Source organism: Propithecus coquereli, unplaced genomic scaffold (genome assembly GCF_000956105.1).
Source record: "Propithecus coquereli isolate 6110/MARCELLA unplaced genomic scaffold, Pcoq_1.0 Scaffold122, whole genome shotgun sequence".
Taxonomy (NCBI): domain Eukaryota; kingdom Metazoa; phylum Chordata; class Mammalia; order Primates; family Indriidae; genus Propithecus; species Propithecus coquereli.
In genome coordinates, this window is record NW_012136303.1 from 3,909,703 (window position 1) to 3,925,763 (window position 16,061).

At 43.6% G+C, this 16,061-nt stretch overlaps 1 protein-coding gene across 1 annotated transcript in view; it reads right to left on the bottom strand.

Moving 5' to 3' along the window:
• Positions 1–11,133, bottom strand: part of KIF3B (kinesin family member 3B) — a 45,637-nt gene extending 34,504 nt beyond the window's left edge. Inside the window, exon 1 of the mRNA XM_012637712.1 lies at positions 11,005–11,133. The gene's annotated coding sequence lies outside the window, so the exon portion shown is untranslated. The remainder of the gene's footprint in view (positions 1–11,004) is intronic.
• Between the last annotated feature and the right edge of the window lie 4,928 nt (positions 11,134–16,061).

Consider the following 16,061-nt stretch of genomic DNA (forward strand, 5'->3'; position numbering starts at 1 on the left):
AAAAGAAAGTTCTTATCTTTTAGAGAATAAACAAAAGTATTTTCAGATAATTATATGCTGTCTGGAATTTCTTTCAAAATAATCAGGGGTGGGGGTGGATGGAAGGTCACAGGTGAAACAGGATTGCTATGTGCTGATAACTGCTGGAGATGGGTTAATGGGTTCATGATTCATTAGCACTATTCAACTTTTATGTATGCTTCGGATTTTCCACAATGACAAAAAAATCACCCTCTGACCAATGGCTTTTCATTACGAATTTTTTTTTAATTATGGTAAAAAGAATACCCCAATATAGTATAAAATTTGCCCTTTTAATCATTGTTAAGTGTGCAGTTGAGGAGTGTTAAGTATATTCACATTGTTTTATAACAGATCTCTGGAACTCTTTCATCTTGTAAAACTGAAACTTTTATTTTTTCTTTCTTCACACGTGGAACTCCTGTGAAAAACTGAAAGTTTACACCCATTGAACAACTCCTTGTTTTCCCCTTCTGCCAGCCCCTGGTAACCACGCTTCCATGTTCTGACTACTACCGATACTTCCCAAGTGGAATCATACCATATTTGTGTACGGCTTATTTATTATTATTTATGGCTTTTGCGATTGGCTTATTTCATTCAGCATAATGTCCTCAAGGTTCATAAATACTGGAGTATGTATCAGAACTTCCTTTTTTTTTTAAGGCTAAATAATACTCCATGGTATGTATGTACCACATTTTCTCCATGCATTTATCTGTCAATGGATATGTGGGCCGCTTCCACCTCTTGGCTATTGTGAATAACCCTGCAGTGAAAAGGGGTGTGCTCAATGGCTTTTCATTTTAACCAAATTGCCATTCAGCTGGGTAGAGAGCCATAGCAAAAGCTGTGTTTAAAAGTGGCCTAAACAGCAAAAAAGAGACTCAGATATACCTGAGATGGAAACCCAGCTTTACCACTCCTAGTTTGGGACTCTGCACAAGTTCCTTACCCCTGTGAGCCTATCTGCTCATCTGTAAAATGGGACTACCACCAATACCCTGCTCCTTGGGGCAATGTAAGGAGTAGATGAGGACAAGCATCAAGTGACTGGTCCACAAGAGGTGCCTTCTACTCTGACCCAATTTATAGAAGAAAAAAACCTGAGACCTGGACAGGGAAGTTACGTGGCACACTGAGTTAATAAGTGGCAAAGCAAGCAGAAACCAGGTCGACCTGGCTCCAAAGTCCATGGCCTTTTTTCCACACCAGCATGTACTAAATGTCAGTGATCTGATTGTTCCTTCACAATAACAGCACCATCTGTACTATTATTTACTTAAGGTTTTTCTTTAAATCTTTCTTTCTTTCTTTTCAGAGACATCACATGTGGCTAATATTTTTTATAAAGATGGGGTCTTGCTATGTGGCCCAGGCTGGTCTTCAACTCCTGGCCTCAAGCAATCCTTCCACCTCAGCCTCCCAAAGCACTGAGATCACAGGTGTGAGCCCCCACGCATGCCTAAATCTACTTTCTTTTTTTTTTTTTTTTTTTGAGACAGAGTCTCACTCTGTTGCCCTGGCTAGAGTGAGTGCTGTGGCGTCAGCCTAGCTCACAGCAACCTCAAACTCCTGGGCTCAAGCGATCCTACTGCCTCAGCCTCCCAAGTAGCTGGGACTACAGGCATGCGCCACCAGGCCCGGCTAATGTTTTCTATGTATCTTTAGTTGTCTGATTAATTTCTTTCTATTTTTAGTAGAGACAGGGTCTCGCTCTTGCTCAGGCTGGTCTCGAACTCCTGAGCTCAAAGAATCTGTCCGCCTCGGCCTCCCATAGTGCTAAGATTACAGGCTAAATCTACTTTCTTTTAACATAAATTTATTTTAAAAAGAATCTTTATATCGCTACCATGAATGGAAATCAGTATGATGTGTTGTAAATGGAAGATAACTGTGAAAATAAATATAAGGACACACAACAATGTTATTAAATTCTAGCTAGATACTATAGCTTATCTAAGGCCTGAGGTTTGATTCCTATTGGTTTGAAAGGGTTTGATTTGATCTCTATTGGTTAGCAAGTGTTAAGAAATAGACTGGCACCAAACATAGTATCCTCCTTGACACAGTCAGAAGAACCAAAAGTGAGTTTAAAAGGGAATAGCTCTCCCCATGGCATTCAACATAATTCTAGATGTTGTGTGTTAGTGTCACCTAAAGTCCCCTCCTGTTCCACCTGGTTCATCTCTGCAGAATATAAGGCCCCACACAGACCCTCCAAACCAAAATTGTGTTTAATCAAGATCCCTGGGCCAGGCGCAGTGGCTCACACCTATAATCCTAGCACTCTGGGAGGCTGAGGCGGGAGGGTCAATTGAGGTCAGGAGTTTGAGACCAGCTTGAGCAAGGGCAAGACCCCATCTATACTAAAAATAGAAAAATTAGCTGGGTATGGTAGCACACTCCTATAGTCTCAGCTACTCGAGAGCCTGAGGGAGAGGATTCGATCGCTTGAGACCAGGAGTTTGAGGTTGCTGTGAGCTAGGCTGACGCCATGGCCCCTCTACTCAGGGCAACAGAGTGAGACACTGTCTTAAAAAAAAAACAAAAGACCCCTGGTGATTCATGCCTATACATGCTACCTCTACAGTATACAGTTCACAAAGTTGATCAAACAGAATTTCTTATAAATCATAGACTTTATTTCAGTAATGTAATGAGTTAAATACTTTTAAAAAATTCCTCTTCCAAAGTCCATCAGAACTGTCTTGGTTCACTGTCCAATTCTATAATGATATGCAGCTCACACAGCGCACATAACCGATATCGTACATTTAATATTTCTGATTAATGTTGTCAACAAACAGCTTATTCAGATAATGAAGGGTTTAAATGCCAAAGGCCTACGTTCAGGGTCCTACTCACAGTGAACTCTCCATCAGAAAGAAAAATGGGGCCAGGTGTAGTGACTCACGCCTGTAATCCTAGCACTTTGGGAGGCTGAGGCAGGAGGATTGTTTGAGGCCAGGAGTTCGAGACCAGCCTGAGCAAGAGCAAGACCCCATCTCTACAAAAAAATAGAAAGATTAGCCTGGTGTGGTCCAGCTTCTCAGGAAGCTGGGGCGGGAGAATCGCTTGAGACCAGGAGTTTGAGGCCAGGAGTCTGAGGTTGCTGTGAGCTATGATGATGCCACTGCACTCTAGCCAGGGTAACAGAGCAAGACCTTGTCTCAAGAGAAATGGATTAAGGAGAATACTTTATGGCATGTGAATTATATTTAATAAAGCTGGTTTTTTTAAAAGATACTTTTAGAGGATCCTAAGAAAGGAAATGTACAGGTTGTCTTTAGAATTTTTTAAAGTTCTAATTTTTCACAAACCACTTATTTAGAATTGTTCCCTTACGAGGCTGAGAGAGAAGCAGATGTTCCCTACAACAGCATGATACGTGATTATAATAAAGTGGAAACAATACTCTGGTTTCTCTTCAGATAGTATAAATCTTTCGCATTTTAAAAAGGTAGAAATAACTTAAATGCCCAATGCTAGGGAAAGTTTAGTAGTTATCAAAACATGGGAACATGGTTAGGAAATAATGTTAAGTGAACATTTCCAAATACGAAATGGGAGACAGATTTTGAATACATCTACCTAAAAATATATCTGCAAGCGGACAAGTAAGCTGAAAACTGAGTTAGGATACCATCACGGATAATCTCCCCCCAAAATTATAATAATGTCTGTCTTTTCAGCTTTAATTTAACACTACCTAGTTAAAAATTTAAGGGGGCTGCCTTAATAATTAAAAATTTTTAATAATTAAAGGATCTAGGTTAAAGAAATCACCAATGCAGACAAACGTTTACACAAAGATAATCATTAAGATGTTCTCCGTAGCATTATTCATAACATTTAAATACTGAAAATAGCCTAACTAATAATGGAGAAATAGGTAAGAACTGCACATCTGTAAGATAAAAATGTATCTAGGAATATATTTGCATATGGACAGAAAAATGATAAACAGTGGTTATTTCTAGGTGGTGGGACTGAAGGTGAATCTTATTTACTTTAATATTTTCAGGATTTTTCTCAATGGGAAATTTATTATTTGTATAATCAGGAAAAAAAATTCTATTAAAAAAAAAAAAAAAGCAGCAGCAGCAGGCTGGGTGCAGTGGCTCATGCCTGTAATCCCAGTACTTAGGGAGGCTGAGGCAAAAGGATCACTTGAGGACAGGCATTTGAGACCAGCCTGGGCAACAAAGTGAGACCCCATCTCTGCAACAAAAAGTGAGCTGAGCATGGTGGTGCACACCTGCAGTCCCAGCTACTCGGGAGGCTGAGGTGGGAGGATCACCTGAGCCCAGGAGTCTGAAGCTGCAGTGAACTATGCTTGCACCACGTCACTAGAGCCTGGGCTACAGAGCAAGACCCTGTCTCTAAATAAATAAAGAAATAGATTTTAAAAAGCTGACAATTGGAGAACCAAAGAAGGGAAAACACTGCAAACACTTCCTAGGCTAGAACCTAATTTATTATTGCAGATCTTGCAAAACCAGTAACTATTTCCACCAAGCACTGTCTTCTTGTGGTTATCTTTAAGTAACTTGAGCTGATATTTTATCTTACCTGGATGGAATCTTTTATGATTTACCAGCTAGAATTTTTGCTTAGGTTTTTGAAATGTGTTATAAAGTAATCATTACTGCAATCCACTGAGCTGCCGGAGATTGTGCTATGAGCTTTTAGTTTCTGTCTAATTTATGTCACACACAAAAGCCCAAGCAAACCCTTGCTGAAACCACTGCTGAAGGTGATATGAAAGACCCCAGAGTGGGTGACACTATGTTAAATCCCAAGCTCCCAATAATCTATGGCAATTTCTACTTCACTTGGACCCACTTCTATTTATACACTATGTTCAAGTATGACAAAATGCAAGTGCTGCAAATATCTTGCCAAAAACTTTAAAAATAAAACCACACCCACCATGATTATCACTGGTTCCTTCTCTAATGCAAATTATGATTTAAATAAATCAGCATACTAAAGATAGATCTGCTTGTGTGTGAAGAGCTCAATGCCCGCAATCAATGTGACAAAGTGAGGAGACACATGTGCCACCATGATTAACTGAGCCTTAAACACGAACGTCCCAAGTGCAGTGCAGATGTATGATGCTGATAAGATGGGCTGACTGTAATGCTCTCCGACTGCCAAGAAATACACGCTAAAAGCCCCACCGGAAGGTCTGGGTGAAAGCCCAGCATGAAGTCACCACGGAAGGAGAAAATATCACCCAACTCAAGGCTCAGTCTTTTGGGCAGGGCTTGGAGGGCCTTAAAAAAACTGTCCCAAGTCTAAGAAAGCGGGGAGAGAGGGGCAGAGAGGTTGAGTTACTTGCCCCAAGTCACACCCAGGTCCCACTGCCCTGTCCCCACAGAATTTCCTGTGATGGCATAGGCCTTGACCATGAAATCTTTCTGAGTCTGGAGAGATAGGAGCTGTTGAAAGGAAAAAAAATGAGCCCATAGGGCAGAGAGGGAAAACCGAGGGTTTATGAGATTGAATCTTTTACAATTAGTCAGCAGGTGTTACATAGGACTTTAGTCACCCTCTTCTCACCCAGAGTAGACATTATCACCAGAATCAAGAAACAGTTTAGGGCTAAATGACTCAGATTACAAACTCACAGTTCCTACCAGCTTCAGCTGTTTCAGCTCTCGAATTAGACCACTAAGAAGTGTCAGAGGTGGCCTATCTTACCAAATTGGATATCTGTTTGACACCCATCATTATGCTAAAATAGCTGAAGGGCTTGGTGGCTCACATCTGCAATCCTAGCACTTTGGGAGGAATTGCTTGAGGCCAGGAGTTGAGACCAGCCTGGACAAGAGCAAGACCCCTCTCTATAAAAAATAGAAAAATTAGCCGGGCCGCATGTCTAGCGCCTATAGTCCCAGTGACCTACGATTGACGCCACTGCACTCTAGCCTGGGCAACAGAGCAAGACCTTGTCTCAATAAAACTTTTTTTTTTTAATTAGTTACTCAGCTATGGAAGAGAAAGGCTTTTGACAAAACACCAGGGATGTGGTCACTGCTCACCTGAAAAACAGATGAACAAGTGAGTGGTAGAAAGAGCAACAGACTTGGAGTCAGCAGATGTGGGGAAGTTATTTGACTTTTTTATGTCTCTACTTTCCTCTTCTGGAAACCTGTGTTACAGGGTTGCTGTGACGTCTAAATGAAATATCTGTAAAGTGCTTAGAACAGTGCTTGGCTCAATAAATGTTAGCTATTATTATTACTTTCATTGTCACGATTGCTGCGTGTCCTAGTTTTGCTCCTGATTACCTAGATGAGTACGTCTCAAACTTCACCGTGCACAGGAAACGCCCAGGGATCCTGGTATAATGCACAGTCTGGTTTATTAGATCTAGGCCTAGGTTTTGCATTTCTACCAAGCTCCCAGGTACACAGGTACCTCTGTTATGCAGAGCGCACTTTGAGCAGCATGAATCTGCCTAATGGAACTCCTAGCAGCTGCTTAATATCACTGACAAAACAAGCAGACTCGCTGCAACTCGATGTCTTCATCTGTAAACTGGGAATACATATTCCACATGATCTCAACTGACTGAAAATCAGTAAATGAGAATGCACAGGGAAGAGCATTCTAAACTGCAAACAAAGCTATACAAGTAGTAGTGGCAAGGCTATTAGTCGTACTATTCACAATGTTGAATATACAACATTGTAATGTCCAAGTTTACAAGGATAATTATTGCAATATATAAAAACGAGGCTTGAATTCCCTTGCTCAGAAGAGATACTCCATTCAAGAATCCTCTAGGAATTCTGGCAGAACACAACAGTTTTTCAAGGGATTCCCAAATCAAAAGCTCTGAAACTTTAGAACTGTCCTTTGGTGGCCAGGAAAGAACAACTTTGGCAGGGAGAGGGTGGCCATCTGAGAGTAAGCTTCGCTAGTGAGTCTACTCCCTCTCCCGGAGCTGGCCAGCCTCCTTCAGCCTCCACCAGCCAAGATCCTGAGTCAGAATAGGAATGCCAACAGCACAAGACAGATGGGCACTGCCCTGACAGGGCCCACACCTGCTGCTCCACAAGCTGGCAAACAGTCAGCCTGTGAGAAAAGCAGTGTGGTTTTTTTTGTTTGTTCGTTTTGCTTTGTTGGTCTAAGGTAGATGCTTCGATCAGATGTACCTGGCTAGCTTCCTTCCGCATAATCTGCGATTTCCTCCTCACAGATTATAAAGTATGATGTTCATACCTTGTGCCTCTCCTCTAAGGGCTTCAAAGTCAACCATGGCTAGTTCTTCCTCACAGGGGCCCTTACCAAGAAGTCCCCTCATCATTTCAGAGGCAGATGGCACCTCCAACGTCTACCTAATGGCTCAGGCCGAAACCCAGGAGTCATCCTTAATTCCTCCCACTCCCTCACCGCCGACCCCTGCCACCATCCTGCTTGTTCTACTCCAAAACACATCCCCAATCCATCCTTTCTTACTGTCTCCACTGCCACCACCCTAGAAGGCCACCATTATCTCTCACCTAACCTCCTACCTAGTCTCCTGGCTGCCACTCCTATGCCCTCTAAAATTCACTGGCCACATAAAGGCCAAAGTGATTTTTCTAAAAAACAAAAAATAGATCACGTCACTCCCCTTTTCAAAGCCGTCAATCGTTCCTATTGCTTTTAGAACAAAATCCCAACTCCTTACTCCAGCCTACAAGGCCCTATACGATCCGGGACCCCCCTATATCCACCCACCTCGCCACTCCCTCTGACTCACCTGCCCCAGCCATCCTAAGCCTTCTGGCAGTCCCTGGAACTTGCCAAGCTTGTTCCCACTTCAGAGCCTTTCCCTGTACTCTTCCTTCTGACACATCTTCAAATGGCTGGTCCCTCCCTGGGAGCAAATCTCAGCAAAAATGTCACTGCCTTAGAGAGGCCTTTTCTGACCATCCAATCAAAGTAGCAGCATCCCCAATCCTCTGAAGAAGTTACTCTCTGTGACACCACTGTTTTATTGTCTTCACATCACTTATTTCTATCCAAATTACCTTGTTCATTTATTGATTTATTTTTCTGTTTGCTACTACTGGAATGTAAGCTGCGTGAGAGCAAGGACCTTTCTACCATAATATCTCCAGGCTGGAACAGAACTGATACATACCAGATGCTCAGCAAATGTTGAATAAATAAAACCAAGAGACCACAGTGGCAGGAGCATTGAACTTGCAGTCAGAAGACCTGGATTCCAATGGGAAATGGGCTACTTACTAGCAGCATGGCTTCTCCTCCCTCAGGTTCCCTGCCTGTAAAATAGGGATCTTAATCTGCACCTGACCTTCCTTGCAGGGTTATTGATGAGACCAAACGAGTAAAGGCAGGTTTAAGCATTTTTGCAAACCACTATGCACTATACAGATAGTATTGTATTGTTAACCATCCTCTTTCTCAGGGACCCATAAATTAACGGATGAAAAGGCTTAAGGGACCATCTGAGGGTTCTAATCCAGGCACCTAAAAGAAGTCTAGAAATACAACAGAAAAGATTTGAATCAGAGGCTCTACGCAGCAGGGGCAAATGCAACATATAAATTCATTTAAAGAAGTCAAATCAAGTTAAGTGCTAGTAATTTGCAAATTAAGCTCAGGTTCCTTGAAGGATATGGAGATGGGATTGAGCTCTACATCCTCCATGTGACTGGCATAGAGGGATTTGACACACATTTCCTGAACTGGGTGTCGAGCTACCAAAATTGGCATCCTACCATCATCTTTCACCTTTCTTTGCAACCCATTGTGGCACAGGATTACAGGTTCCTGGGGCAACACTATAACAATACCAACATTTACATAATGCTATGATGGCTACTGTTTCATGCTTGCAATGACCCTGTGAAGTTGAGAGACCTGGTATTATCACATCCTTCTAACTTATTCATTTGAGACAAGATCTCACTCTGTTGCCCAGGCTAGAGCGCAATGGTTGCAGCCTCAAACTCCTGGACTCAAGGAATTCTCCTGCCTCAGCCTCACTAAGTAGCTGGGACTATAGGCTCGTACCATCACACCTGGCTAATTTTTCTATTTTTAGTAGAGACAGGGTCTCGCTCTTGCTCAGGCTGGTCTCAAACTCCTGGCCTTAAGCAATCCTCCCGCCTCGGCCTCCCAGAGTGCTAGAATTACAGGTGTGAGCCACCATGCCGGCCTAGGTACTATTATCATCCCCATTCTATACATGAGGAAAGTGCAACACAAAAAGGTGAAGTAAATTGTGGCAGAGCCAAGATTCTAACCCAAGCAGCTTGACTACATGCTTTTAACCACAATTGCACAACAGCACTGAAAGGGCCTTCAGTATCATCTAGCCCACTCCCCTCACTTTTATTTTTAATTGATTGATTGAGTGATTGATTAGCAGGGTCTCGCTCTGTCACCCAGGCTAGAGTGCAGTGGCTCAATCACAGCTCACTGCAACCTCGATCTCCTGGGCTCAAGCGATCCTCCTGCCTTCATCTCCCAAAGTGCTAGGATTACAGGCATGAACCACCCGTCCAGCTGCCTACTCCCCTCATTTTAAAGAGGAGGGCATGAGGGACAGACAAGCCCCTTTTTAAACATTCCAGTTCTTTTTTGAGGTCCACACTTTGGACGGTATCTATTTAAATGAAGCTTTATGTGAGATCTTGTTTCTTTGCCATTGAAAGAAAAGCCTCTAGCCATAGCAGTGAGAAGTAACAAAAGAATACCCTTGTGGCCTTATGACAGCTACTGTTGAAAAATCAGAGGCAGCAGGGTATGGGGGATAAAATACAGGATTTACCTAGAAATATGTCCAGCCCCATCACTTAACAGGTATAAGATTCTTAGGCGAGTCATTCACTTTTCTGAACCTCAGTTGCCTCATCTGCAATATGGGGATGACACCACCAGCTATCTGGTAAAGTCTATGTAAAGAGTAAATGAAATAACATATCTGAAAAATGCTTCTTAATTATATACTCGTAAATAGTTATTACTGCTTTAAGCACTTCCCAAAGGACATAAAGGCTGCCTTTTTTCTTCTGGGTCGAGAAGGCACAAGCAGAAAACCATAACCCCAGCCATCTACAAGGACTGGACCTCAAGGTTTCACCCACTAGGGCTATCTTCAGAAGTTCACCACCACCCTTGCCCTGAGCAGAATGGAGAAGTAAAACTGGGGGTGGGAGGGATGTCACAGTGATAGAACTATCCACAGGAATTGGTGCTCTACACACTTAAGTCCTACCTGTCCCAAAGTCATCTCCTCCTGGAAGTCTTGTTCTCCTACCCCAGATGCCTCATAATACAGCTTGTTGAGTACTTACTACATGCCAAGCTACTCGCCATACCCAATCTCATTGGATTTCCACAGTAGCCCATTATCCCATTTTATATGTAAGAAAAAGAAGGCTCAAAGAGATCAACTTGCCCAAAGCCACACAGTTACCAAGTGGAGATGCCAAGTCTCGAACTCACTCAGACTTCAAACTGGACTCTCGGCCCCCATGCTAGCGTTTCCTAAGAATTCTCCCTTTTCCCATCTAGGGCACTTTCTCACACACACCTCATCATCTTAACTACTCCGAGCAGCAAGTGTTAGGACCCCACTGGACAAACAGGTCAACTGAGGCCAGTGAGGGGAAGGGACTTGCCCAAGGTCACACGGCAAGCCAGGACAGCGGCAAGGTCTGGACCTCAGGCTCTCTCTTCCGTGTCCCCCTCCGGAGCATGGCCCCAGGACCCCAGGAGGACTCCGACCCCAGGCAGTCGTGTCTGGGGTAGGGCTGCGACCCCGCCCGGGGAGGAGGGGCGAGGCCGCCCGGACAGCCAGAGGATGCCCGGGAGGTAGGGCAGAGGATGCTCCAGCTCGCGGGGCTGCAAAGCCAGGCGGCGGCGACGCCGGCGGGGACGGCCGGGAAAATCCCAGGCGGCCAGAAGGATCTGCCCTGCCCGGGGGCGCCCAGGCCCCTCCCGACTCACCTGCGGCCAGAGCCGAAAGCGGGCGGCGGCGACGGCGGCGGCGGCGGCGACGGCGGCGGCGGGGGCGGCAAACCCCGGGCTCAGCCATTCCCCGTTGCCCCGGATGGGGAGAGACCGCGGCCGCTCACTTCCTTAGCAACCTGGCTCGGCGACCCACTTCCTTAGCAACCGGTGTCAATTTCAATAACTTTATTGCGACAGGGGCGGCGGACAGGGAAGGCCAGCTGGGCGGTCCCGGCCAGGTAGGGCTTTTAGTGGGGGCCCCAGACGCCTCATGCCTTGGTCTTTTCATCCACGGAACGAGTGAGAGCCGAGCGCGCTATGCCCTGACTCCACCCGCTGAGATCTCGTGCCTCAGTTTCCCATCTGTAAAATGGAACGCACTGCATTGGTCGCACAATGCGATTTCATCAGCCACCGCTTAGCCTTTTCTAAAAGCAATTTCACATCCGTTATCAGACTTGTGTCTCAAACTGCTACTGAGACAGCTCTCATTTAGGGTCCACCCCATGACTCAGGCCAAACACTTAGGAATCATTCTTGTCTCTTTCCTGGCCTTCACCCCTCACATCCATTCAGTCCCCGTGTCCCTCAGTCTACCTCTCAAATATTTCTCCTGTCTATCCACCTTTCTCCATTGTCGGCGCCACCTCACCGGACAAGGCCAGGCCACCCCTATTTCAGGCCTAACTGAAATATCTGGCCTGTCTGCTTCCATTCTTTTGTCCAGCTCTGCCCTGCAATTCATTTTCCCCAAGAGCCAGAGTAATGATTTAAAAACATAAAACAGATCGTGCCAGTCCCTGGTTATCACCCTTTACTGGAGTCCCACCACTCTTAGAATCAAAGTCAAAGTCCTTAGCACTTCCTATAAAATTGTTAAAACTCTATTCCAGCCACACTGGCCTAGAAGGCCAGGTTCCATCCCCCATAGGAACTCACACCTGTTGTTTCCCATTAACTAGACACTCCATGAGATCAGAGTCTCCCTTTGTTCACTGTTACATCCACCATGTCTAGAACCAAGCTTGGTCCATAGTAGGTGCTCAATACATATGTATTGCTTTTTTTTTTTCGTTTTTATATTTTCTTAATTCTTTGTTATTTTTCCCCACCGCAACAGACACGTTGTATTGCTTCTTGAATGAATGAATACCAGGGCTGCTCTTCCCCACACACTCCCCTACTTTTTGCCTGGTGTGGCAGCTATTGCTACTTGCTCTGGGAAACTTTTCTTCTTGCACTTGGACACATAGCTCTACTACATACCCAGCCTTCCTTGCAGTTCAGACCAAGTTCTGGCCAATCAAATATGTGTGCCATTCTCAGGCCTGGCCCATAAAAACCTCCCATACAATTGTATATGCTTTCTCTACTTTAAAGTGAAGTATTTTGCTGGATGTGGAGGCTCCTGCCTATAATCCCAGCTACTCAGGAGGCTGAGGTGGGAAGATCCCTTGAGGCCAGGAGTTTGAGGCTGCAGTGAGCTATGATTGTGCCACTGCACTCCAGCCTGGGAGACAAAGTGAGACTCTTGTCTCTAAAAAATACAAATAAATAAATAAACAAATAAAGCAAAGGATTTTAAAGGACTCTGAGGCCCCAGGAGATGGCTAAGCTACAAAATAGGAGGAACCTACATCAATCAGATACCCTTTAAAGGACAATTGGCCGGAAAACCAACTAACCTGGATTATCCAAGTTAGATAAGAAAATAAACTTCTATTGGATTAAGCCATTGGGATATGGAGGCTTTTTTTACAGCAGTTAGCTGGCCCCAAATAAGATACCTAACTCTGAATCATCTATTGAGTCCCAGTTTACTTCCTTTCCCCTGGTAACCCACCCTACTCCTATTCACCATTATTCTAATTATTAAGTCAATAAATAATATTTCCCTTTTAATGACTGCAGATATTATCATCTACTGAGCCAAGTAATGTATGTATTTATGTTTATGTTTCATCGTATTTATATTTCGTATCTTTCACATCTTTTGGTATTTTCTGAGGCTAATAATTGCTTCAGTTTGTTTCCATTTTCATTAGTTTTCTTTGTAGCTATTGGTAATATTTCCCTGTATGTCCAATAAATCAGGTAAATACTTAGCAGTGATTTTTTTCCAGATGCTTAAACACAACAAATAGTCCATGAGTTTGTTTTGTTTTTTTCTCCTGAAGACATCGGTTCTAATCCAGACTGGTGCTCTCCAGGCCTGCTGCAGACGCTGGGACTGAGTTTCCTCATCTGACAAATGGAGCTAGAAATGCTACTGCTGAGGTTGGTTGTGAGGATTAAATAAGACATAGTGTGGGACAATACCAGGCACTTAGTAGGTCCTCCATAAATGGCGGCTGTCTTTCTTTCTTTTTTGGGGTGGGGTCATGGTGTTCTCCAGTGAAACAATAATTGTAAATGTCAGAAGTCATGCTGGTAAGAGAGTTTAGTCTTCTTGGAGATTTAATACCATTTGGGGAGGAGGGCGGAAAAGGGGTTGTGTAAAAAGACTGCAAGGGAATAATTTATTAGAATGCACGGAGGTGGCATCCCAGCGTCTCTTTCAGGAAGAAGCAAGATGCCAGGCTTGGACTGAGTCCAAGCACCTGAGATGTGCCTGGTGGTTGTCACTTGGCTGAGTGCCCAGCTTCAGTAGAATGGGACTCTGGGACCTGAGGGAGGCTCTAAGGGCTGAGAATCAAGCTAATGGCTTCTAAATTCACATCTTTGATGTTTTCTGATGAAAGCCAGACAGGAGTTGGCGGCTAATTGCTTCTTCCTCAGGCACTTAACTGGCTGTGCAGCCCTGGGCAAGTTAGCTCACCTTTCTGGACCTCATTGCCCCACTTGTCTCCGCAGGGTTGCTGTGAGCATTTACCCCGGGAGTGAGTGTGAAATGATTTCCCAGCTGTAAGGCATTTAAATGGTGAGAGATGAAGAAAACAATGATATTAAGATCTTACAGCCAGAAGGAGGTCATGAAAGCCCCTGGCAGAACCAGGACTAGAACATAGGTCCCAGGACTGGGTTTTGTCTTGCTTATTTCCACCCTTTGTGCTTAGCACAGTGGCTGGTGCATAGTAGCATGTAACACACTTATTTAAAAACATATATTTGGCTGGGTGAGAAGGCTCACACCTGTAATTCTAGCACTCGAGAGGCCGAGGCGGGAGGATCACTTGAGGTCAGGAGTCTGAGACCAGCCTGAGCAAGAGTGAGATCCCGTCTCTACAAAAAACAGAAGAATTAGCCAGGTGTTGTGGCACATGCCTGTAGTCCCAGCTACTTGGAAGGCTGAGGCAGGAGGGTCACCTGAGCCCAGGAGTTTGAGGTTGCAGTGAGCCATGATCATAATACTGCACTCTAGCTTAGCTGGGGTGACATAGTGAGACTCTGTTTCTAAATAAATAAACAAAATAAAAACCTAGGTGGGAATAGCAAAATAAATAAAAATAAAAACACACATCATCATCCACTTCTCAAATTAGCAGATTATTTTTAAAAACATAATACCCAATGTTGGCAAGGAGGGAGAGGAGAGTACTTTCATCCCACTGCTAATGGTAGTGAGAAATTGGCACACATTGCAAGGGAAAATTAACATGATGACTAAAAACTATTTGAGTCAGCCCATTCCACTTCTAGGAATCAATTTTGAGAAAATAATGAGATAATGAGATGTGCTCCAAAAGATTTAGGTATAAGCATGTTCGCCCCAGCTTCATTTGCAACAGGGAAACATTACATTCAACATTAGAGAAGTGGATAGATAAACTAAGAGATGGCAGTAAGAGGGAATATTAAGCTGCCACAAAAGTGATGTTTTTGAAGAGCATCCAGTGATACGGGTAACGCTCATGGAAATATAATAAGGGGAAGAGTAGATATCTATATCCATTAGGAAAAATTTTTAACTGCTCTAGGGTGGTCATCAAGAAACAGTTTCTTACACAATCAGCAGAATGAAAAAGGCAACACACAGAATGGGAGAAAAATATTTGCAATTCATATATCTGATAAGCGGTTAATATCCAGGTTATATAAAGAACTCCTATAACTCAGCAACAATAACATAAACAATCCAGTTAAAAAAATGGACAGATCTGGGCACAGCAGCACACGCCTGTAATCCCAACTATTTAGGAGGCTGAGGCAGGAGGATTGCTTGAGCCCAGGAGTCCGAGGCCAGCCTGGGCAACATAGCAACACCCTGTTTCAAAACAAAAAATGGACAAAGGACTTGAATAGACATTTCTCCAAAGAAGATGTACAAATGGCAAAAAATTAAAACACACGAAAAGATGTTCAACATCACTAATAATTAGGAAAATGCAAATCAAACCATAATGAGAGACCACCTCATACCTATTAGGATGGTTACTAACAACAACAACAAAAAAAAGCCAGGATATAAGTTTTATCAGGAAAGTGGAGAATTGGAACCCTTATGCACTGTTGGTGGGAATGTAAAATGGTATAGGTGAGTATATACCCAAAAGAATTGAAAGCAGGGTCCCAAACAGATATCTGTACAGCCATGTTCATAGTGGCATCGTTCACAATAGCCAAAAGGTAGAAGCAACTTAAGTGTCCATCGCAGATAAATGGATAAACAAAATGTGGTATAAACATACATTGGAATATTATTCAAAAAGGAAGGAAATTCTGACACATGATACAACATGGATGAATCTTAAAGACATTCTGCTAAATGAAACAAACCAGTCAGAAAGGATAAATACTATATGATTCTACCTGTATGAGGTACATAGACTAGTCAAATTCATGGAGACAGAAAGGAGAATGGTGGTTGCTAGGGGCTAGGGAGGGGAAAGCATGGGAAGTTGTTTAATGGGTACGGAGTTTCAGTTTTGCAAGATGAAAAGAGTTCTGGAGATTGGTTATCCAAGATGGTAAGTTGTATGTTATTTGTATTTTACCACAATTAAAAAAAGAAGAAGAAGAAAAAGAAGAAGCAGGCCAGGCGCGGTGGCTCACGCCTGTAATCCTAGCACTATGGGAGGCCGAGGCGGGCGGATTGTTTGAGCTCAGGAGTTCGA